This window comes from Dasypus novemcinctus, chromosome 5 (assembly GCF_030445035.2).
Source record: "Dasypus novemcinctus isolate mDasNov1 chromosome 5, mDasNov1.1.hap2, whole genome shotgun sequence".
In the NCBI taxonomy this organism is placed as follows: Eukaryota; Metazoa; Chordata; class Mammalia; order Cingulata; family Dasypodidae; genus Dasypus; species Dasypus novemcinctus.
Window position 1 is genome coordinate 127,419,989 of NC_080677.1, and position 25,239 is coordinate 127,445,227.

Sequence of the window (25,239 nt, forward strand, 5' to 3'; positions counted from 1 at the left end):
GTAAATATGTGTATATATACATACTTATGTATATTATATGCATTTCCTAGCTCAGACTGTTGAATGGATATAGATATAGAGACATCCTAGTAGTAATGAATGCATCTTGTGCAGACATTAGTTCCTATTACCATTCCTTTGCAAAGGAATCAGGGTTTCTCAGAAGAATTACTTCAGGTTTCCCTCAAGGAGGGTAAAACTTGAGCTCAGAATACCTTTGTGTGTGTGTGTGTGACCTGATTAACATTTTAATTTTAGGAACACGATATATGGAGAATGAGACATATTTCCTTTTTAATTTGAAAAATGTCTAGCTTTGAACATCTTTATCTCATTATTTTGCTCACAAATTTCAAGTTGCCACATCTTTGATTGGCTAGCTGGCAGTGATGGTCTTTTCTGCTCTCTAAATTCTCTTTGAGCTGTGAACAGTCCCAGGGACGTCTGTTCTCAGTGAATCCATAAAATATCCTAACTGCCACTCTAGCAGCTTCTTCTTCTGCAACCAACACTGTCTCCCCAGGTTCTTCTGCAATCAACTTTCTATCACAGTATAAGCCAACAAAATATAAAGGCAACGCTGTGGTGCCTCCAGACTGCCTAGTAAGTCTAGATTCAGGAGGTGAAATATTCCTTTTCTTCAACTCTTTTTTCAGTAGACCTATGGATTTATTATCATCCAAATCTCAAAGAGCTCTTTTCCAGTCAACTGAGTAAATAAGAAGTCCCTGATGAAAACTGCAGTTCTCTGGGGTCCACTGATCTGTAGTAGAGCTCCAATTACTGCAAAGAAAGTCTGTTGTAATACAGTTTGGGGGACAGGAAATTCCACACTCAGTGTTAACTGTTCCACAGCCAAGTTTCTAGCCACATGACACACTATGTCCTCACCAGTGAGAACACCAACAAGACTTTTGATGCCTTCAGGGAGCAAGTCTGTATACGCGTCTTCAAAAAATTGTGTGAGACAAGTTTGTGAAAAAGATAGTCCTTGTTCAGATAGTTTCGATTATCTTTAAGATTCAGAAGAACTGCTCCCTTTTCTATCCCAAGTTTTTGGAGTTTGGCCTCCTCACTTTTAATATAGCAGCTATTAACAAATGAAGTTTTGAGAAGATCTACCGAGAAGGCTTCCTGTAACTGATGTCCAAATGCTTGTATTTCAGCACGGTAATCCCAGTTGGGCTTGTCAGAATTAATTGAATTTTCTTCTCCTACATCCCAGTGGTGCAGAGAGCTTTATTCCCTCCTATATGAAGAATTCTCAGGCATTACTAAACTGGGGTTTCAATACTCTCCAACCTCACATAAAGATTACCCTTCCAGTGGATCGCATGTTTCACAACACTCAGTTGGCAGAATTCTAAATAGGTCTTGCGAGGCGTCGGGGGCAGCCCGGCTCGCTGCGGTCCTCGGCAGAAATCCACTTCCTTTGCCTCAGGTCACGGGTCCCGGTCCCCCGTCTGTCTATCTAACGCAATCCTGGGCTCAAGCCAGGGCCGCATTAGCGACGAGCAATCCTCCCCGCCGCTGCGCTGAGATCGCGGGCGACGAAGCCCGGATCCTCCACCGCTAGCCTGACCCTGGATCCTCCACCACTAGCCTGACCCTTTCCCACGGCGGCTCCCACCGGCGCACGGGCGGCGGGCACCGCGGCAGGCGCCACCGCTCCAGCTCCTTCTGGAAGCGGAAGGCGCCCCCGTCATCCCTTCTTCACCCCCTGCAACCGGCGGGGCGAGGGTGAGGGCGGCCGGAGCCAGGAGGCATTGAGGCCCAAGCAGGCTGGACGCCGTTGCAGGGCAGAAAAATCGAGGTCAGAATATATTGTTATGCCTGTAAGTAGAGACAAGTTCATACCAAAAGGACACATTGACCAACTTGAAGGGATTCATCCTTGCCAAATCTTGGCCAATTCGAACACCAAAATAATTATGGGTAGTAGTTAAATATAAACTATTGGGAAAAAAACGTATCTTTCAGACCATACAGATGATATATAAAAGAGAGAAAAGAACAGGTAAAGGTAGGAAAGAGAGAGAGGGAAAAAGAGAAGAAGAAAAGAAGGGCAGGAGAGAGAGAGAGAAAATAGGAGAGAAGAGAAGACACTTGCTTTTAGTAGAATGCCAATGGATGACTAGTAAATGTGGAAGGCATGCTGGAAAATCACATTTTGTAACCATTATAGTAAATATTAATTCTAGCCGGAAACATCAATGGACGTTAAAACTGGGGATGGGAATATTTTGATGAGGAGACAGACATTTGCTTCTTCCAAAATAAAAAAAATAATAATAATTATGCAAGACAAATATGACATCTTGACCAAGTGATCAAATTAAAATCACCAATGAGAGCCAGGTAAACATGTGTGCCTCTGGGTGTGATGAGCTGAGAAGGACCTAACATCATGCATGTAAGTATCTTGCTCATGATGCATAAATGATCTTACTTATTATGAGGAAACATCAGTCAAATCTAAAACAAGAAACTGAAAAAAAGGAGGGGTGACATAAATTTCAAAAATGTCAACATAATTCAAGACAATAAAAGGCTGAGGAACTATTCCAAGTTAAAGGAGATTAAAAAAACTTGACATGAACATGCAATAGTTGATCCTAGCCTGGATCCTTACTTGGATGGGGAAAAAAAGCCTATAAGGGCTTTGCTGGGTCAATGAATAAAGTTGGTATATGCGTGATAAATCACACTGTACTAATGTTAAATTTCCTGAAGTTAATATTTACACTGTAATCAATGTATACCTTTATATTTAGAAACTATACAATAAAGTGTTTAGGGGTAAATAGGTATAGTATTGCAAATCTCAAGTGATTTTAAAAGTGTGTGTGTGTGTGTGTTTGTGCGTGTGTGTAGAGAGAGAGATAGATAGTAGTAAAAGTAGATAAATGATAAAGCAAACAGAAAGGACAAAATAAAAACTGAGCAAAGGTATACAGGTGTTCTCTATACCATTCTTGCAACTTTTCTGTAAATTTGAAATTATTCCAAATGGAATGTTAAGAAAAATTATTTTTTTAAAATTTCCCTGATAATCCAGCTTTAGAAACACATTATTTCTTTTAATAGAGTATTCTTTTAAAATTAAATGTCTTAAGAGTATATTAAATAAATATATTAATCTTAAACCAGTATTTGAAATCTATAACGGAAATCCAAATATACAGTTGGATTTTTCCCAGTAACTAGCTGATGGCTGAGGTCTGAGGAAATTGGAGATTTGAGATGATAAGGTAGAAGAAAAGGAAATCACCATAAGAGCAGCAAGTGAGGGACAATCTGAGAGACAATTAATGAGCAGCCAATTAATACCTGAATTGACCAGAAGAGCTGGGATACAAGAAAAAAATCTATCAACATACAGTGTTACATAGATTTGCTCCTAATTCAAAGTAATGACAGTAGTCAGTTAGTTTCCCTTGTACTTAGTAAAATATCTCCTGCTCACTGGTCCTACAAAAATGCACATTTAGAAAACTAAACTATGGAAGCATATTTGTTCAACAGATTTGTCAGATGAAAGGGGATGATAATTTCCTGAATGTCAAGGATTGTAAATATTCCCTCAGATATAAAAAACTGAAAGATACCACAAGCCAAGCTTATCAAAGTCAATTTGGAAGTGGAAGGGAATAAGACAGAAACGAAATGAGCTTACAACAATTCAATATCCCAAAAACATCTGTACGAAGAAGCACTAAGGGCCTAGACTGAAGACAATAAATCACAATTAGATCTTGTTCAGGAGAAATCACCAAGATCTACATTGGCAAATCAAGTCTAAGGAAGAAATGAAGACTATCTCTTGATAGAAGAGTACTTAGTGTTCCTTGGAGAATGTTGTCAAGCAAATATGATTTACAGATTCACTGGACTCATTAATTCTGTTCAGTTATCAAAAAGAACATGCCTCAATGAGGAAGAGATTTATACCTAGTTGAAAGGGCTTTTTCTAAGTATTTTCTGGCTTACTTACCAACTCAGAATCTTTCATGCAGTCTAAGGTGAAATGCTTTAAAATATTTACCCCATATTTAATAATATCATTTGCTGAAAGGTCATCATATTTATAAATAATATAATTTCAGTTTTTAAAATTTTTCCATTATGATAATTTAAACATATTGTCTAACATTCCTCTCCATAGAAGAATTTGTTCTATATTTTTTATTTAATATAGTCATGTTGAACATGTCAGCATAAATGCCTTTCTTACAACCTTAACATATTTGGAACACCAAGGAGAAGCCAACATTGGGAAAATGATAATGTGAATGTGTGGTTTTAAGGTTAAACTCTTTAAACCTACACAGGCTTTCCCTTTATGTATCAGATAATTCTCAAAGCTTCAGAAGATAGGCTTACACAGTATTTTGGCTCAGATTCAATGAATGAAATGATATGAAAAACAATTGACATTGAACATAAAAGTAAAATTTTGAGACAATTCACAGAAAATTATGTTAGATTCTCAGGCTTACCTTAACAGAGGTTAGGAAATTTACTTCATTTTCCTTAACCTAGAACTGGTCAATCTTAAAGAAAAGGAAAGCAGAATCAAAGTTTGTTTTAAAGAGCATCAGTGAAATTAAATTTTGGCACCAAGAAGATAATCAGTCTCCCTGATTAATAGGACTTAAATTTGTTGACAGAAAATGAATGAATAATAACACCAGTGGAGCATTATACATTAATGCCTATCAGGTACTAAGGGAGAGCAGTATAAAACACCTTTACCCTACCCTGGCACTGACTCTGTGTGCAAACCCAAACCCAGTCCTAATCCTAACCCCAACCAATAATTGCCTCCTAAATGGATAAGAGTGTGAATTCAAGCCTCAGTTCTCTGATTAAAATAGTCAGGCACATAAACAAGCCATATAGGTAGCAAACACTTTCAGGCCTGGCCCAGAAAATAGCTCCCTTGGAGCCCTGCACTCTCTACTCCTCTCTCTCCACCGATAGATGATAGAGCCACAAAAGACACGGAGCACACTTCACACTCATGTCTATATTGCGTGCCAGGGTCTCCACAATACATTAGATCCTATACCATGTTACCAACTCTGGAACTTAACTTTAGAAACTTCTATCACTCATTTCATAAAATTTTCACTCTAATTCTCTTCAGCTTACACATATGCTGTTATTTCTTCAGACTTTAAAAAACCTTTCTTCACCCCCACCAGTGATTACTCAACTACTCCTTTGCTCTCCACTGCTGAATATTTGCTCAAAAGAAAGTTTTACTTGCTCTCTTTTAATTACCTTCTTCCATTTTCTCTTAGGCCATTCCAATCTGGCTTTCAGTCTCACTACTGTACTAGTGCTCACTTTTCAATCTTGCTAGTATTTGATCTGTAATCATAATTCAACACAATTGAGCACTTTCTTCCCTTAAATTCCAGGCACCACATTCTCTTTAATTCCCTTCTGCCTAACTAGGTGTTCCTTCTCAATATTCTGTGTTATTTTTTCCCTTGCATTTAGAGCCATTTTACTGTCATAATGCTTTAAGACTCTGTCCTCGGTTCCCTTTTCTTTCCCATCTACACCCACTCACCCTCCACCCCCAAAAGATCTCAGGCTCTTTTAAGACTTTCAATACTGTGTATATGCTGATGACTACCAAACTCTATGCAGACTAAAACTGATTCTTCAATATTTCCATTTGGATGTCATATAAATATATGATCCAAACTGAAATCTGGTTCCCCCAAACCCAGCTTCACATGATGCTTCCATTACTTCAGTGATTAGGCCAAAACTTTGGATTTATCATTGACTCTGCTTGTTGTTTCATAGCCCATATCCAATTTGTTAGGTAATCCAGTAGGTCAACCTTAAAATATGTCCCTAATACAACCACTGCTTGCCTCCCTGGACTGAGACATCATTTATTTCTTGAGTGATTATTTAAGAATCTCAACAGGGCTTCCCATATCTATCCTTAGCCCCATATAGACCAGTGTCCACAGAATAGCCACATTGTTGCTTTTGCAAATATAAATCAGATCATGTAACGCCTCTGCTCAAAACCTGCAGTTGATGAATATTTTACTCAGAAGAAAAGCCAAGACCACTATAAGATCTTATTCTCTGTTACTTCTCTGACTTCAGCTATTACTCTCCCCTTTATTCACTGAGCTCCAGGCACAGGGATCCTCAGCCATTCTAGCATGCTCCTGACTTGGGGTTTTTGCACTGGCTATTTCCTCTGCCAAGAATATTCTTTCTCCAGATGTCTTCTTGGATGTCTACTGTGCAAAACAAAGATGGAACCCTAATGTAAACTATGGCTTTTAGTTAATAACACTATATCAATATTTCTTTACCAACTATAACAAATGTAAGACATTGATGTAAGATGTTGATAATAGGGGACTATGTGGGGAGGGCATATGGGACTTCTCTCTTCTAAATATTCTATAATCCTAAAACAGCTGTAAATAATTAAATATATTTAAGAAATAAAATAAGGATGTCTACAATCCATGGTGTGGTCAGAAAAGGCTATTTCAAACTCTCTTGCCAAATCCTTTTCAAACCTCAGGTGTAAGAAATATTTTTTGTAAGTGATTAAGAGAAAAATATGCCATAATCTATTCCTGCATACTCTAATTCCACCTCCTACTATTGGTTTACCTATCTTGTTCTAGCTGTCCTATAGCAGTATGCATCAAAGTTTGCGTATTTTGAAATATGTTAAATATTTTATTTTTGTAATTGGGCAAAAAACATTCAGTTCAAAATAATATAATGAATGAAAATATTATTTGTAATTAGCACACTGAAAACTTGAAAGAGTAGTTTTTAATTATTAATTCATTCAAGTAACCATATGAATACTTTAAATCCATTTCCCTTTGTCTTGTCTAAAAAATAGTTTAGGAACCAGTTGGGTAGCTTAAGACTAATATTCCTTTAAACTCCCTATGTAAAATTGCTTAACATATGTTAAATATTTTGTATGTGTTAATCTCACTTCTAGCCTTTTCTCCTACCAATATCTTCTCTTGATTCCAACTCCTCCAACTATTTATTTATAATATATTTTGTTGGTTAAAAACACTGTTCTTCAATCGGAAAGAGGTAGAATAGTAAAATGATTAAGAGCATGATCCTGAAAGCCAGCCCACCTGGATTTGATTCCTGTCACCAACACATACATTCTGAATGACCTTGAGTACATTATTTCACTTCTGTGTACTTCTGATTTGCCATCTATACAATGTAGATTAAAAATAATTTGGCCCTCATAGAGTTGTGAAGACTGAATGAATGAATATATTTAATGCATTTAGAACATTGCCAAAACAGCAAATACATAAAATGTCACTATTATTCTTTTTTTATTTTCTGCAATGGGAAAGAGTGGAGGAAGAGCAATTTTAGGGGGAAAAAATCAAGCATGATGTTGCCAAGTTTGAGATACTTGTGAGATGTTTAAGTGAGGATGACCATGTATTTACACATGCCAGCTAGACCCCAAAACAAATTATTGTCCAAAGAGAATGAAAATATCTTTTTTCCCCCTTGTAACTGTCAAAATCAGAGTTCCTGGTCAGTGTGTGTACCTCTATTCCAACCAGTCATTCAGAGGTTGAAGTCAGTTCTGACATTCAAGATATGCTTCTAAAATCACCTTGGATTCCGTCATTGTAAAGTTACAGCCTCAAAGCCTATCTTGGGTTCCATCTTTGACACATAGAAGAGGAAAACATGTAGAAAAGACTGAGCCACTTCTGAAAATGTTGTACAGGAAGTAACATACATCACTTCCACCAACTTTCTCTTATAAAAATTAGTCATCTGTTCACATATAGATGAAAGGGTATGCTTAGAAATGGAGACCCTGGCTAGTCAGCTACTTCTCAGTTATAATCTTTTACTATAGAAAGGGAAGCATGAATTTTGGTGAATGGCCACTTTCCCTCAGGTTTAGAGTTGATTGAATGAAAAAGATTCGAACTGGTGTGTACTCTGGACTAGATATATAAATTTAAGTATCATAATTATGTAGGTGGTATTTAGGTATTGTAAGGTCAGATACTTTTATCAAGTAAAATGATAAAGATGTGAAGACTTTAGTACTGAGACTTGAGAAACTTTAACATTTACAGATTTCAATTAAGAAGTAAAAAACATGCATCCATGCTGAATTAATTGTTTTTCTTAGGCTTTCATGTATTTTCTGAACTGAGGAATTCTCAGTTCTTGAAGTGAAGGAAATTTTAAAAGATGAGGAACATTTTCAGAAAATTTCTTTAGCATTCTATGTGCAAAAAAAATGAGGGAATAAGAGATAAAAATAAATGAACTTACAAATATGTACTCCAAGCCATTTTCATGTTGCTGAGATGTAATCATTCATTGAAGAACCTAGAAGAAATGATTTCATTCCCAGAGACTATTGGTAAAATATGGCTCTGAAAAAGAGACCAAGGGAGTTGGGATCATCAGAAAGAACAATAGCAGAGAGAGGGGGAAGAAGAGGAAAAGAGAGAGAGAATATGGTCATGTAATTAGAGTAAGATCTAGGTCTGTACCTATATGGGATGTATGGCAATATTTGATATACCACCCCCGCCCCAAATACAATGATATAGAGAAAATTTAAAAGGAAAAGTAAAAATCAAGAAATGGATAATTAAAATTGGGTGGAGAGAAAGCCCCAGTTTAAAACTGGGATAATTACAGTGAACATTCACCAAATGACAGGATAAGGCAGCATAGAGAAGCCTGAAAAGTCTAGTTTGGAAAAAATAAAGTCCGACCACACTGCACTATTCTTCAATTCTTCACATTTTTGGTACCCACATAGGTACTACTAATTGGTCATTGCTGTCTTTCCCACCAAACCTGGAAGCAACCTAAGAATCTATTTTAGCAATCATCTTCAAGCAACTACAGCCAACCACTATCTATCAATCAGAATGGACAATTCAGACAATTTCCTTTTCCATCAACTCCTGAAACTTTTCCAAGACATGTATCTTGTGTCTGTACTTTGAAGCATTTGTCACTAGGTAGAATTATAAGTGTTATTGTCCTCATGTTTATTGATTTCCGCAACGCATAGGTGCTAAGACATTAAAGCCTATTCCCTCCAATCCCTTTTACTTTCCATAACCAAAATAAATTCTCAATTGACCTATACATATATTTATAGATTGAGTCTTTAGAAATGTAAACATAAACAAATTACAAATGTAGGAAATTTTTAAAAGAAATACAAATTATTATTTATATTTGGAACTCCCTGAATAATTTTGTTTCTTCTAATAATATCATCTTTGTCTTAATGTATTATAAATCCTTACTTTTCACCTAAAGTCCCTCAAAGCTATATTTGTCATATAGAAGAAGAAAGACTTTCTGTTCTTTTATAGCTTTGAAGCATGAATCATGTAGAAGAAATTTACAAGGCAGAATGGGATGAATGAAGAAATTATTTGTTAAGTGATAATCAGAGTGTGGATTGGGTGAATGGTAGGGAAAATGGGAGAAAGGGCTAGATGAACATCAACAGAACTTGGCAGCTTCTCCTGTATGGAGGATAAGAAGGAAAAGATGAGTCTATATATTTAAACTACAAGCAGCTATCTAGATGGGATGTGTAGCAGGCAGATAGAAATGAGATTCTCTAGCTCTGTAGAAAGATCAAACCATAAACAGATAAGGGACCAATAAACAGAAAAAGATTTTATTTTGGTTGCTCAGTGAGAAAATACAGAAAAGGAAAGAAAAGAAAGCCATGATAAATATAAGAGAAATGTCTACATAAAGTTGTCCAGCGAGGAAAACATGCAAGAAAATTGTTTTTAAATTGCCAGAACTGTGACATTCAGTAAGGCATTTAGAGGAGGAGGAGGGTCAGTTACTGCCAAAGCATGAAACTTGAAAAAAGAGCATTACCTCTAGGTGGGTCCACAGCCAAAACTCAAAAGGAGGTTTAGTTTAATGCAGGCAGAAGACACATAAATATAATTATGTGGTAAGAATTCATTTACAAGCAAATATTTATCAAGTTTATTTTTATTTTATAGGAGATACATTGACTATGGGTAATAAAAGAGATACAGTCCTGCCCCCATGGAGATTACACCTAATTAGAATGTAGAGGTAGTGATAATAAAGTATGCTTAAAAATTTGGAGAGGAGAGGAGAGGCGAGAGAAAGAGAGAGCACAAGGGTAGTCAAGAAGGTTGCAGAGACCAGGTATGTTGTTTTGCTCTTTTGCTTTTTATAGGATGGAGAAAAATTTGAACATGTGGAAAGGACCGGAGGGTCATAGGGTTGTGGGATGGAGACAAGGGAGTGGCAAATGTATTATCATTTACAAAAGTCCTGCTGTGTGCAGGGCACTGTGCTCAGTACCTTTTGGCTGTGGAAAAGTTCTCAAAAAGCCTCTATGGTCCAATATGTGGACAAATTAGAGAGAGGCATATTTATCTGAAAGAGAAATGCATTATATTTGTCTTCTCATTTCCGTGAAGGTTGAAGAGAAAACTAGGTAACTTAATTTGGAAAAAATATCCTTATAAAATCAGCACATTTTAAATATATTAGTTTAAATATATTTTCTAAACCTAGGTAAAACATAAGTTCCTTTAGAGCAGTTATTTAAAGAAGTGAAAAATATCTTTTGAAGCCAAAAAATATATTATTATCATTGTAGTTTTGGTAATCAAATATGACAAAATACATATACCAGGGCCTGAAGGGTAGAATTAGCCCTTAACCAACAAAAACTTGCTCTCATGACAAGAAGTTTAATAACCTTGAATTTTACTGCATATTTTTTGTCCTATGGCTTCCTGTTGGCTGCTGGCTCTCAAACATGCCATTGATAGAAAAATAGGAAAATTACAGGCTGGATTTGTTTGTTTTCACATTATGTGGATTTCAATTTTAATTTATTTTCATGATTGTTCCTTAGATTTTTTTCCTTAAACACCTTTTAAAATTCTAAAATTTAACAATTACCTTATAATGAGCTGCTTTCTTAAGTGTTCTACAGTTTTATAAAATTGCCTTGTTTGATAAAAGTGGATAGGCAGTCTTTAATAAAGACTAAAACATAATACTAGTGTATTATAATTGCTGTTGTTACTTAATATTATTATAATTAAGCCTAAATTCCTGACACTTGGAGATTGTGAGTCTATCTGTAAGCATTGGGAGATTATGAAAATCACCTCCTAATATAAAAACTGTAATCAGAAGAATGCCAGCATTCAGCAAGATTGTTTTACAAACATGATTGCAGCTCAAATATTCTGTGACTCTGATGTTAGTTTCCATAGCTCTGATACTTTACTTTGCTTGCCTACATGAAATGGCTAAATAACAAAATTATAAATGAGACAATGAAAAGAAAATACTTTTATATAATTTTCTGGATTGTGGAAACTTTACGCCTCATAAATATTAAAAGATAAATGTATTTACCAATCTGAATATAGATGTATACTGACAGCACATGAGACCTTGGCAACTCAATTAACCTCTGGGTATTAGATTCTGGATAAAGGGGTTATTATTCATTGGCAATTGTGTAACTACTTAATTAAAAAGTACTTGCCAACCCTTTTAATTATTAATCCTATGAAGCATCCCCATGTGGATTATTGCTACCATTTCCATTATGTCAGTTAGTAAATTGGGAAAAATAATGGCAAAACAGTTTTTCTGGGGTAAAGTACATGGCAGTGTTAAGACTTTAGAAGCTAGGAATTTTAGCCCCTGCAGTTCTTTAGATTACTCATCCATATTAATGCCATTTATTCTATTTGTTTGTTTTTATATTTTGAGAATTAAGGATTTTAGCGTTTGATACATTATATGAATTATTTATCTTCAATGTTACACTCCAAATATCATGTTTAGTTTATGTAATATTAAGGAAGTTATTGCTTCTAGATCTTTCCTGTTAACAGTGACAGTGAAAAGATTGTTATCCCCTGAAGAAACAGTAATGAATCAACTTTTAGCATGTTCCCCAGTAGACAGAATACATTAAATACCCTATGACATCTTGGAAACTTAACCAAAAGTAATGACACTTAATGCTACCAATTAAACTTCTTTATCAATGAGAACTAATATTTATTCATAGTATTTGAGTTAGTTCCTTGATGGGAAAAGGCGTGATGCTACTTGGCTCTCTCTCAAAGATATCACAGAGAATCCTCAAATGTTATAGCAGATGGTATTAATCAGATGCTATTTTCATTTATATTTAAGTTGGCTAGGAATTCAAAATTCTATGAAAGATACACATACATTCATACTGTTTTGCTTGTACAGTTAAGCACATATTGGAGGGTCTTGTCTCCATTACTGTGTGTTACAACATTATGGGCAAAAACAGTAGGGTATTATGTCATCATTCTGGTACCTCCATTTGTTAAACTTCCTCAGATAGACTCAAAGACAAACTGCTCTTGTGCTTGAGTAAACTTTCCTGTGAGTGGGTTTTCACTTAACTGCTGTTGTGCTGGTGTAGATGGCCTTATGCCAGTGACATTAAATAGGACAATGATTAGAGAACTTATTAATTGGGGTACTACTTAAGATATTTTTTATAAAAAGTAATTATTTGAGAACTTGATAAATCCTTCTTTAGATCAGTATTATGAGAAAGTGTAGAGCGAACCTGGTTTTTAAAGAAGAGCAGTTACTGACAAATTCACATATTCTAAACTTTAAATATATCTTTCAATAAAGACATTTATGACTGGACTGAGGTGATTTTTTTAGCTCACACAAATGAATAAATAGTATAAGAAATTATTGAAAGGAAGTGCTTGAAGTCTTAGTTAATTATTTGCTTATAATTCTTGCTTGCCACTATATAATCATAATATAAAAATGTTTTTACATAGGGATGGATAATTAACAAAATATGATAATTATCCAAGCTAAAAGGTCTGTCTTTCACATAACTTCATGCCTTAATTAAAATATTAGTCAAATGTTCACAAGGTATTTCTACAGCCAGCTTCTAAAATGAAAATAGCCTCAATTCAAAATTACTAATTAAATTCGGAATGCCATTCAATAAAATGGTTAATTAAGGGAAGAATTAACAGATGAATGAAAATACATAAAACGTATAATTCTAATTAATGAATATTCTGTTTGCCCCACACCCAAACCCATTCCCAAACATTTATCAGCCAAATAGTTAACTTTGAGAGACAATCAGAGCTTTCCTGAACACATATCATATGCCACGTACTGAGTTAAGCATATTAAGGTTTCTAAAAGAAGTGTGAAGGTAAAATGCCTCCTAGCATTTCCTTGTAGAATAATAAAAGAGAAAAGTATTACAAACAACTTAAAGCTTACCTATATTTATTAAGTACTTTTAAGGTTTTTTCCTCCCTTTATGTCCTCTTTTGAATTGACTGAGTTTTTTTTTTTGAGGTCATAGTTGTTTTATTCCTTCTTGAAGAGGTTATATACTTTAAGTAAGATGTGTGGACACTTTTAATTGTATATCTTTTTTAAATGTATAAGGTCATTCAATATCTTTATCCCCCCCCCCCCTTTTTTAACAATAGAGGAACTTAAAGTACTTTTTCTGTGATAATTTCACTTTTAACTTTATGTAGATTTATACCATAAATTATCCTTAATCCATAAATTAGACATCATTTTAAAAGTAAAACTAGAGTTTGGTCAGTCATTTTTAAATGTAGACTATTTTTCCTTGTGTCTCTGACCTTATATGTAGGATGACTTTTTTTTTCTTAAAGAACATCCTTGAAAATCGAGGGTCTCTGGGTATAAAAATTTTGAATTGAGGCTATTTTCATTTTAGAAGCTGGCTGTAGAAATACCTTGTGAACATTTGACTAATATTTTAATTAAGGCATGAAGTCAAGTGAAAGACAGACCTTTTAGCTTGTATAATTATCATATATTGTTCATTATCCAGCCCTGTGTAAAAACATTTTACCCTCATGATTTAAAGATTTAAAGATATATTTGTTGTTATCAAATTCTAGGTTTATAGTATCCTGGAATAAGGAACATAATATTCTACATTTTTGGACCTGTCTTTTTTGTTAGCTCCTTTGATCTGCTTCTTAACATCCATTAAAGCCTTATTTTCCTTTGCACTTTCATTTTTAGATGATTTAAATGAGAATTTTTCTAAAAGAATTCTTCTAAAAATGTAGATGACTCTTTTTATTGTGTCATATTACTAATTTATATTTATGATGGAGGCTTAGGAGAGAATCTGTTTTCTTGCCTCTTCCAACCGTGGAGGCCACTTGCATTCCTTGGCTCTTGGAATGCCCTTTCCTACATCTTCAAAGTTGCATCTCTGACATTTTTTCAATCCTGATCTCTCTCTCCCTCTCCCTTTCTCTCTCACTCACACACACACAGTGTGAAAATCACCCTGCTTTTAAGGACTCAGGTCAATGGATTGGGTTTACCCAATTAATCCAGGATAATTTCCATATCTTATTTAGTTTATTAGCAGGCTTATTTTCATTTGCAAACTTAATTTTGTCTTGCCATATGAAGTAACATATTCCCAGTTTCTAGGGATGAGGACATAGACATTTTTGGGGGAGGCATTATTCTATCTATCACATGTATTAAGCATTCATTAAAATGTTTCCATATTTGGTAATTACAATATTGGTAGTATCTGTTAGACTGATTTTGTGATCATTCTCTTTTTAGTAGTGGTTCTCAAACATGATGGTTGGTTTAATGTAAATTTTATGATGTCATACTTTGATCTCATGCTTTTGGATCTTGATCTATTGGAACTTTTGATGCCTTGCTTCAAAGTGCAGTTTGCCGGAGACGTGTATTTGTTCTTCAAAGTGCCTAGGAATACATAAAACCCGGAACCCCTCTAAAATAACATTTTCAACCTAACAATCACATCAGAAATGTGTATTCCTTAGGTAAAACCCATTTGCTGACTGGTGTGTGATTGTGAATCATTGTGAATCATTTTTATTTTTGCTAAACCCACCACCAATATCAGACCAAGCAAGACTTCTATCCATTTGTAAATAGTTTCTTTCTAAATTTCCATGTCTGCTTTCTGTGATGGTTCTTATTGGACTCCCCACCTGAGGTAGGCAAAAGGGTTTGTCAATTGCCCTCCCCATTCTGAGCACCTTTTGAAACAAAACTAAGTGTAATTAGAGATTGGCAGGTGAGTACAGGTTAAACTGGCTTTAATGGCCACATTCTTTCTGCACTTTCACTTTCATTTTGTTTTCTTTCTGTATGGATTTTTTAAAAAATTATTGCCATCTCAACAATGAACTAAGTTTTCTTTTTTCGGTGTTATGTTATCCAGGTTTTAGCTGTTTTTTAAATTTTAAATTTTGCCCAGAATTTTTAGCTGTTTAAATTTTCTAATGTGTCATCAGTGCAGAAATCAAAATCTAGACTATTATACTTAATTCATAAAGGAATGTAGCAAATCTTTAGAACATCACATAGTCTAAATATGCACATTGTTTCAGAGAATAGAAAAAAAGGAAATGCAGTTATTCCTACAGAAGCAAGCTTAATATTGATATCTAACCCTAATTAACAGCTTTAACAGTACAAGTAAATATTATTACAAACTGTTAAGTAAATATTGACAAAATCTAATATAATTTTTAAAAATCTAAATAAGATGAAAATAATGTATAGCCAAATAAAACTCATTCCAGAAATGAAATATTATTTCAATATTAAGAGTTCCATTAATTTAATACACCGTATTGCTTCCACAAAAATGCAATATACATACATAAACACACACACACACACACACAGAGATCTTGGTCTTAAAGCCAGCATCACATTTAAGGAGAAACACAAGAGATATTTCTACTAAAATCAGAACAAAACACTTTTCCCCAATTTTACACTAATATTTAACATTATGCTGGTGATAGAGCCTAGTGCAATTACGTGAGTGATCAATTAGTCATAAATACTGAAAATGGAGGAAACTATGCCTATTTGTCAATTATATAATGGCATCTGGAAATATCATGTTAAAACAAACTCATATAATAGAATTCATAGAGTAAAATATGAAAATATAAATAAATCAATTTTCTTTATTTACTACAATCACAAAGAGAAGCTATACTCTTTAAGTAAATCTAATTTATAAGAGCAACATAGAAAGTAACAAAGCAATAATATAAATTTTTTAACAAGAAATTTAACAAGAAATTTTGATAATTCTAATGAACCTTTAAAACATACTTGAAAGATACAAAAATAAACTTAAAAGGCATCTTTTGTTCTTGGATAATAATTTATAGCTTTATAAATTTTATTATATTCCAATAAAACATAAATAAGCTTTTTTTATAGAACACTCAAGTTGATAGTAAAAAATTAACATTCATGATTAGATAAATGAATCCACATAACTACTGAAACAAAATCTTATAAGTTTATAATTGTATTTCAAGAATAAATACCTTTCAAGAGTGAAATAGGTCCCAGGTTCTATCCCTGGCGCAGGGTACCTCAAAAAAAGAAAAATAGTGAAATAAGGGAAGCAGATGTGGCTCAACCAGGAGTGCACCTGCCTACCCCATGGAAAGTCCTGGGTTTGGATCCTGGTGCCTTCTAAAGAAGACAAGCTGGGTTGCAGACTTGGCCCAATGGATAGGGCATTCATCTACCACATGGGAGGTCTGCGGTTCAAACCCCAGGCCTCCTTGACCTGTGTGGAGGGGGCCCACGTGCAGTGCTGATGCATGCAAGGAGTGCCCTACGACGCAGGGGTGCCCCCTGCATAGGGGAACCTCACGTGCAAGGAGTGTGCCCCATAAGGAGAGCCGCCCAGTGCAAAAGAAAGTGCAGCCTGCCCAAGAATGGGGCCGCACACACAGAGAACTGTTGCAGCAAGATGATGCAACAAAAAGAGACAAAGATTGCCGTGCCGCTGACAACAGAAGCAGAAAAAGAAGAACATGCAGCGGGTGGACACAGAGAACAGACAACTGGGGAGGGGGAAGAGAAATAAATAAAATAAATCTTTAAAAAAAAAAAAAGACAAGCCAACACCCACATCTGCCAAATGAGAGCTAGATGATGCACCCTGCTGTAACAAGAGCTAGATGCTGTTCCCTGCCTCAATGAGAGCTGGATGTTGCACCCCACAGCAATGAGCAGACACCTGAAGGAGCAGATGCCATGAAGCCAGCGGATGCCACAGTCTGTGGGGAGCAGATTTGGCTCTGGCTGTTGGGTGTTCACCTCCCATGTGGGTGGTCCAGGGTTTATTCTGGGTGCCTCCTGGAGAATGCGAACAAACAATGAGCAGACTGACAAGAGAACCATCTGGGAGATGGGGAGGGGATACGTTAAAATAAATAAATAAATAAATCTTTTGAAAAAGACAGTGAAATAAAATAAACATTTTTTAAACAAAAGCTGAGAAAGTTTGTCAATGATAGACTAGCACTATAAGACATGTTAATGGGTATTCTTCTGGATAAAAAAAAATGATACCAAATTGAAACTCAAATCTTGAATAAAGAAATGAAGTATACCTGAACTGATTAACATTCTTTTTTCTACTCATAGTTTGCTTAAAAATAAACTGTTTAAGTTTGGGTTTATACTGATAGAAGGAAAATAAATGGCAATAGCACATAATGTGGGTAAAAAACCAGGTAAACAAATACATTTATATTGTTAAAACATCAAATTTGGTATGTGGAAATTTTTAAGTCTAAAATAAGAAGTGTGAAATTGTATAATATTAACTCTTAATAGACATTCATAAGTTAAGGAGAAATAATTATAGTCTCATTGAAACTAGCAAAATATTAATTCTAAAAATGCTAAACCTAGGAATCCAATAAAGAAAATGAAATTATATTTTAAAAGTTTCATTAATTAATATGGAAGGAGGAAAGGAGAACCTGAGGAACAAGAAGAGAAAGAGCAACAAGAAAACCAATACCAAGATGTCAGTTTTAAACCCAACTGTATCAATAATTACATTTAATACAAATGGATTAAAAATAAAGGTGAAAATTGTGAGAATGGGTAAAAATGCTTCCATATGCTGTCTACAAGATTCATATTGTATATGTAAATATACAGGTCAAAATTATATAACATAAGATATATAGCTTGCAAAATTAAGCATTAGAATAGATAATGGGAGAAATAAGTCTAGTAATCAAAAAAATAATTCCTGACCTTCAAATTCATTAAGCAAACCTTCCAAAAATAGAGGGAAATAGATAAATCTACTTCTATTGTTAGAGATTTTATCACCTTCCTATAAGTAATACAATGTGTACACAAAAATATCATTAAAGAAGACAAAAATTAGAAAATTACTGTCAAACAAATTGACCAATGATATTTATGTAACACTACACAAGTGCAGAGTACATATTATTTTCAAGTGTACATGAACATTAACCAGTATAATAGAAATCTAAATGTGTACACTGATCAAAGTGGAATTAAGGGAAGCAGCTGTGACTCAATCATTTGGCTTCCGTCTACCATATGGGAGGCCCTGGGTTCATGTCCCAGGGCCTCCTTGTGAAGGTAGGCTTGCCCGCATGCCACAGAGTGCCACCTGGCCCACAAGCACCGCGGAGCACCAACTCAGCAAGGTGATGCAACAAAAAAGGAGACAAGCAAAAATACGGAAGAACACATAGCAAATGGACACAGAGAGCAGACAGCAAGCAAGCCACAAGTGGGGGACAGAATAAATAAATAAAAATAAAAAATACAGACACAGAAAAATGCACAACGAATAGACACAGAAAGCAGACAGCAAGCAAAAAGCCACAAAGTGGGCAGGGGGATAAAGAAAATGGAATTAATTAAAAATGTTGTGAAAATAGCATATATAGAAGACCTTCAAATATTAGGAAATTAAATACCACCCCCTTCAAAATAATTCATATAAAAGAAGAAATCATACGGGAAATTACAAAATATTACCAAGTGAATTGAAATATAAAATGACTGTATCAGGAAGACAAACAAAAATGTTACCTAAGTTTTCAACTTAAGAAGCTAGACAAAGAAGGGATAATTAAACCCAAAATTATTTGGAGGAAGCTAAAGGAAAGAAATTTAAAGACAAGAGCAGAAATACACTAAATAAAAAGCAGACAAAAAAAACTAAGAAGTAACAAATCCAAACATTGGTTTATGAAAACATTGAAATTCATTAATAACTAGAAAGTCTGATTTAGAGTAAAGGAAAACCCAAATCACCAACACCAAAAATCATAAAGAGAAAATCACTACAGATCCTTTAGATATTAAAAGAATAACAAGAAGATGTGAACATGTTTTCCCAATGCATTTGATAATTTAGACAAAATGGACAAATTTCTTTGAAAACATAGCCTACGAAAAATTACTTGAGAAGAAATAGAAAATAAAAATATCATGCATTTATTAAATAAATTAGATTTATCAAAAACTTTCTCATAAAGAAAATTCTCAATGATCTAACCATAAAATATTTAAGAAAAGTGCTAATCTTTACCAACCTTTTAAAGAGTTTAAGAATTGGAAATATCTTCTCACCTATTTTATGAGTCATGGATAAAGATATGATTCCAAAACCTGAAAGAAATTCAAAGAAAAGAAAATTAAAAATCAATATTTATAATAAATATGACACAAAATCTTCAACCAATATTAGTAAATGAAATCCAACAATATTTATATAATTATAGTATGACTAAATGAGATTTATCCAAGGAAAGCAAGATTGGTTTAATATTCAAAAATCAACACATGCAAATCACATGTGATTTACTCAATAAATGTGGAAAAATAATTTCACTAAATATAACAGCCATTAATGATAAAACATTCTCAAGAACAACAACAACAACAAAAGGAATGAAAGGAAACTATCACAAATTGATAATCAGCAGCTATAAAAACCTATGGCTAATGTCATACTTCATAGTAAAAAACCTAGTATTTTCTCCTTGAATTAGGAACAAAGAAAGGATATCTGTATTCACACTTACATTTAGTGTTTTGCTTGAGATACTAATCAATGCAATAAGGTATTAATAAATAGAAGCCTAAAGATTAGAAATCAAGAACAAATTTTTGTTTACAAACACAGATGACATGGTTTTATGTTTACAAAATCTTTATTAATATAAAAAATTCCTAGAATAATGAATATATTTAGCAGGGTGACAGGATACATGGTCAATACCAAAAAAGTCAATTCCGTGTATAGCATTAAACAATTGGAAAATATTTATAAAAGCAATGCCATTTAAAATAATTTCAAAGATTTAAAAATGCTAACAGGAGTATATAATAAATAATAAATTTATCCCTAACTCCTGCATTGTAAACTAAAAAATATTGCAGTAAGAAATCAAATATCTAAATGGAGAGATACATACCATGTTTGTTGATTGAAAGACAGTATTAATTTGTACATTCTCAACAAACTATATATAGATTCAATAAATTCCTAATAAAATATCTAAAGGCATTTTTGAAAATTACAAACTATATAACTACAAGAGAGACCTAGAAGATTCCAAACAAGTTGGAGAAAAAAGAAAAACAAAAACAAAAAGTGGTTTTGCAAAAGTAGATATAAAAATAAACATGTACCTGCAGGGATTGTTTATGTGTGGAAAATTGACTTTACAAAGTCACCAACCTAACTCAGTTGGTAAGAGGGGGGTCTTTTCAACAAATAGTGCTCGGCGAATAATATTATCATGGAAAAAATGAACATTGACCACGTACTGCACTGTCTACACAATATCTAATTAAAAAGAAACCATGCACCTAAATAAAGGATCCAATATTTTAAAAGTCCTAGAAGAATGCATAGAGGGAAATACTCACAAACTTTGAGTAGTCAGCAATTTATTAGACATGACACTGTGGTAGGATGAATAATGAATGCTAACAAAAACATATTCTTAAACTTAATCCTTTGTGTGTGCAAACCCATTGTAAATAAGACCTTCTCAAGATGTTATTTTTGATTAAAGGGTGGCAAACTGAGCAAGGGTATACCTCAATCTGGACCACTGGAAGTTGTGCAAAGAGAAAGCCACAGGGAGAAGTGAGATGCTAGAAGTCAGCAAAACCTAGAACAGAAGAAAAGGAGAAGACATTGCCATGTGACACAAAAATAAAAACCAAGAAACTTCAGAGTGATGTCATCAACATGGCAAAGTAAGATCTATCCTGGAAATGTCTCCTCTGAGAAATAACTAACCAAAGGACAATCCTACTCTCTTGGACCACTGGAGTCTGGAAGAGTGCTCCACAAACACTGAGTTGAGGAAAAAGACACCAAAATCAGGTAAGAAACTTGCATTTCATACCCACTGATCTGGACCCATACACCCTCACTCAGTCCCATACAGTTTGGGAGTCACACAGAGACAATATGACCCTAGTCTTTGCTGCTAAGGATGCAGACCATAGAGCCACTCACAGCAGTTCATTAGAATCCCACACAAATCCAGATACGGAGAATCAGATCTGCAGAGACTCAGAGTGGAGTACAATCAGCTGAGGAGCATTGCATACAAAAGAGCTCTCAGGGTGCCCCCTGCGTAGGGGAGCCCCACGCTCAAGGAGTGCACCCCGTAAGGAGAGCTGCCCAGCATGAAAGAAAGTGCGGCCTGCACAGGAATGGTGCCACACACATGGAGAACTGACCCAACAAGATGACGCAACAAAAAGAAGAAACACAGCTTCCCGTGCCGCTGACAACAAAAGCGGACAAAGAAGACGCAGCAAATAGACACAGAGAACAGACAACTGGGGTGAGGGGGGAAGGAGAGAGAAATAAATAAATAAATGAATCTTTAAAAAAAAGAGCCCTCAGGGGGAATAAAAAAGGAGACTATGGCAGAACTGCTGGCAAGAGGTATGCCCACCCAACCCAGTCTCTGATTGCTGGATTAGCTAAATGAAAAATGATCCTTCCTGAATTGATCCCATCTGATTTCTCAGGGAGGGAGACCCTTATGGGAAGTAATCAGAGACAAAAAATCCTATGGAAAAAAAAAGTGGAGGGTTGCCCTGAACTGCTATAAGACAGGAGAGGTCCCAGAACTAAAAATTGCAATAAAAGTGGACAATGAGTGAAGGAGAGAATTTTTTTAAAAATCATAGCCGGGAGATAATTCTGCATAAAAACAAACAGTACAGATCAAGATTCCTGGAGAAGGAACAAAGGATAAAGGAAGCTTTCTCTTGGATTTCAAACAGTTGCACACGAAAAAGGCAATCTTAAAAATTGTACAGCTTATTCTGGGCAAGAATCATATGCAGAAGATCTGAGAAAACCTGAACATTTAAACACAGGCTACTTTAAAGGTCCAGAATTAGTTGCACCAAGCACCAAAGAAGAGCCTTAACACAAATCAACAATAAAACCCTAGGCAAGAGAGAGAGATTGACCTACAGAATTAGCATATCAAAATAGTCAGATGTCCAGACATCAGCTAAAAATTACAAGCCATACTAAGAAATAAGAAGGTATGGCTCAGTCAAGAGAAGAAATTAAAAGTTCAGAGGAGACAGAAGTTAACAAAAAATTTAACAATTTCAAACAAATCTTTGAAGTCAATTAAAAGAGATGACAGAAAATATAGATAGAAATAAACTAATGGTGGATATAGAACTAAAGGATATTAAGAAAACCGACAGCAAGCATAAAGAAGAATTCAAAAATTTAAAAAGAAGCATAACAGAAATTTTGGGGGTGAAAGGCATAATAATGGAAATTTAAAATGCTAGTAGAGGTATACTACAGCAGATTTCAACAGGCAGATAAAAAAAGTGAGCATAGTCCAAGATAGGACAACTGAAACTATACAGTCAGAAGAACAGATAGCAGAAAAAAATGGAAAAAGTTGAGCACTTTTTTATATCCCAGGAACATAAACTTCATGGGTGTCCCAGAAGGTGAAGAAAAGGGAAAAAGGACAGTGTATATTTGAGGAAACAATGGGCAAACATTTCCCAACTCTTACAAAAGACAAATATTTCCAAGAGCACATTGTACTCTAAACAGAAGAGACCCTAATAGACCTACTTTGAGACATGTACTAATCGGAAAGTCAAATGCCAAAGATGAAAAGAGAATTCGGCAGCAAAAGAAAAGTGATTTATCACATTCAGGAATTCTCAATAAGACTAAGTGCCAATTTCTCATCAGAAAACATGGAGGAGAGAAGGCAGTGGTATGATGTATTTAAGGTACTGAAAGAAAAAAACTGCCAGCCAAAAATTCTTTATCTGGTAAAACTGTTCTTCAAAATTGAATGGGAATTTAAAATATTCACAAAAAACGGAAACTGAGAGAGTTTATAACAAAAGATCTGCACTGAAAGAATTACCAATAGGAGTTATGTAGAGTGAAATGAAATGATAGGAAAGAGTTATGTAAAGAAGTGAAGAACTTCAGTAAAGGTAACCAAAAAGGTAAATGCAAAACCCAATAATACTGTGTCCTCAATACACAACTCTACTCTTTAATTCCTCTAAGAGTGTTTGGGTTTGTTAGGCTGCTGATAGCAATACACCATGAAATGGATAGACTTTTAACAATGAGGATTCATTAGCTCATAAGCTTCTCGCTTTGAGGCTGTGAAAATATTCAAATCAAGGTATCATCAAGATGATGCTTTTTTCCTGACTACCAGCTGCTGGGGACCATTGACTCCTCCCCCACATGGCAAGACTGTCAGTTCCACCCTCATCAAGCATGAGAGTGGTGGCTGGACCCTAGGCTCTACCCTCAATAAGTACTGGGGTAGTGGCCAGATTCTCCACAAACCCCAGGCATCTGAGTAAACCGGGGTGGTAACACTCTTCCTGAACAAAGTAGTGGAAGGCCCCCATCTCCAAGTACCAGGGCCTACTCACCCTTTTCCCACATATGAGTGGGTCTCCTCTTTGATTCGAGAAGATGTCTTCAGGCCCACCACAGCTTCCATGCCCTAGCTTTAAAGTGATTTTCCCTTCAATCTGTCCCTTTTCTGTCCATTTTAGTCCATATTGGCAGTGGTTCCATTTATACAAATCTCGAGAAAATTTAGTTTCACATGTACTACACAGGGGTCCAAACAATCACACAAAAGGACTTCCCACAAATCCTTTCTAGATACCTGCATTTCCAATCATAACTTGCACTTAAATGGCCCACTGTTTCCAAGTTCAGTTAAATACTCACATGGAGCACGAATCTCTGAGGACTTATTTTCTGGGCACTCAGAATTTTCCAAACCATCAGTTTCTGGATTCTTTGTGCTGAGGAGTTCAGTTTTCAGCTTATCCCTTTTCCTCTTGCATTCTACTATAAGCTGCAAAGATAAACCAGGCAGGGCTTTCCAAATTTAATTTGTAAATCTCCTCAGCTAAATATCCAAAACTCATTATTTTCAAATTCTGCCTTCCATCTAATATTAGAACTCACTTTTACTGAGTTCTCTGACACTTTAAAACAGAAAACTTTTTTCCCAAGTTGAAAGGAAACATTCATCATTCCTGTCTAAGGCCTCATTGGAAGTACCGTTAGCATCCGTGTTTCTACCAAAGTCCCCTTTCAAGTAATCTAGGCCTTTTCTATCAACCACCTCACAATTCTTTCAGTGTCTACCCATTACCCAACTGCAAAGCCGTTTCCACATTTTTGATATTTGTGATAGCAGCACCCCACTCTTCTGGTACCAAAATCAGTTTTACTTCTGTAGGTTGCTTAAAACCATATACCATGACCTGGGTTGGATTTAAATAATAGGAGATAATTTGCTTACATTTTGAGGCCATGAATGTTTAAATCAAGGCATCGTCAAGATGATGCTTTCTTCCTGAAGACAGGCTGCTGGCAATCCTTGATTCCTCTGCCACATGGCAAGGCACATGGCAGCATCTGCTGGTGTCTCCCTTCTCTTCCAGGTTTTGATGCTTTTGGCTTTTTGCTTCCATGGCTCTCTTTTTCTGAGTTTATTCTCTTATAAAGGACTACAGTAAGAGGAGTAAGACCCACCTTGGTCCATGCCTATTCCAAAGTAACCTCATGAAAACCAATTTACAATAGGTTTACACCCATAGAAATGGATAAGCTTTAAAAACATGATTTTCTAGGATACTTGTAGTTTCAAACCACCACAAAAAGTCATATTTCCTGATAATGGGCACACAAAATATAAAGAGGTAATG

At 35.1% G+C, this 25,239-nt stretch overlaps 1 protein-coding gene and 1 pseudogene across 1 annotated transcript in view; one reads left to right on the forward strand and one right to left on the reverse strand.

Moving 5' to 3' along the window:
- The window catches only part of CNTNAP2 (contactin associated protein 2), a 2,351,919-nt gene that overhangs the window by 740,190 nt on the left and 1,586,490 nt on the right, over positions 1–25,239 (forward strand). The gene's annotated exons all lie outside the window — the stretch shown is intronic.
- On the reverse strand, positions 294–24,014 carry LOC139438984 (large ribosomal subunit protein mL44-like; annotated as a pseudogene).